Source organism: Cynara cardunculus, unplaced genomic scaffold (assembly GCF_001531365.2).
Source record: "Cynara cardunculus var. scolymus isolate 2C unplaced genomic scaffold, CcrdV1 Un_Scaffold_2996, whole genome shotgun sequence".
In the NCBI taxonomy this organism is placed as follows: domain Eukaryota; kingdom Viridiplantae; phylum Streptophyta; class Magnoliopsida; order Asterales; family Asteraceae; genus Cynara; species Cynara cardunculus.
In genome coordinates this window covers 61,984-63,228 of record NW_020201305.1, presented here as the reverse complement: position 1 = coordinate 63,228, position 1,245 = coordinate 61,984, and positions in this window count along the sequence as shown.

The following is a 1,245-nucleotide window of genomic DNA, read 5'->3' as shown; positions in this document are numbered from 1 at the left end:
TTGAGTGCTTCGAACTGGTTCAGCTCTTCTTGCATTGCTAATATCCAATCCGGATCTGCTAAGGCTTCAGAAACCTTAGTCGGCTCAATTTTACTCAATAATGTGGAAAACAGACACTCATTAGCAGTCGTGGACCGTGTACGAATAGGTGCTAATGGATCACCAATTACTTGATGTATTGTATGATCTCGGGTCCACTTCTTGCTATGAGGTAAGGGAGTATAGAAACTTTGATCTGAATTTTGATCAGTATAAGAACTTGGGGAGTTTATAGGAGCAGGTTCAACATTAGGAACTAGGATAGGTTGAATATCTTATTGAGGTGGATTATTATCAACTGGTTCAACCAACACCTCTTGCACTTCAGAAGTTTCACCCTCTTCACACTGAACGGGATTGTTCGGATTCTCCATTTCTATCTCTTCATCAACTTCTTCTGCTACCTCTTCTATTTCCTCTTCTGTTTCAGTTACAGGCACATCAGGAGATGGACCCAATAACTGTTGTTTAGTTTAATTTTCCCTGATCAAAATAATAGACTGATTAGGSTTATTATCAAAATATTCTTCATAAAAGTGTTCAAATAAGAAATCTAAATCAGCTTTATCAGAGTTAGAAGTCTCAGGTTGATCAGCTTTCCGCGTAGTGTTAATTATAAGACCAGGTCCTGAACTAACTTGTTCAGAAGCCACTTTAATGATCAATCTTCATGAAAGCTCCATAACAATGGCAGATCTGGATAAATCTTCAAGAACATCATATAAGAGAGTTGAGAGAGAAAGTCAAGATCTTCAAATGTGGTCAACTCTGATATTACGTAATGTGATCTTTACAATAAGCTCTCTTATAAGATTTACAAAGACATCACCCTATTTATAGGGTCAAACTTCTAAACATAGTCAAAGTCAAACCTATCTAAGAAAAGTCAAACACGATGACTTTTACAATTATAGACAATATTTAACTTTCAAGACGAATACAATTTAATACTGATTTTCAGTCCTAACATTCTCCCCCTTTGTATTCAGACTTGAAAGAAATTTTGCACTTTGAGTCCTGTTTGAACTTCAAATATTGTTTTTCTGATTTTGTTTTTCTTTGACTGATATACATTCATTTATTTATCAGAATCTGTAAACTCGTTCTTACATATCTTCATTCATTTCTCTCATATATACTGAATAATCGGATCGTTGTCGCATCATTCTTTCGTTAATTGTGCTTAAAGCCAAATTTCTTGATCAA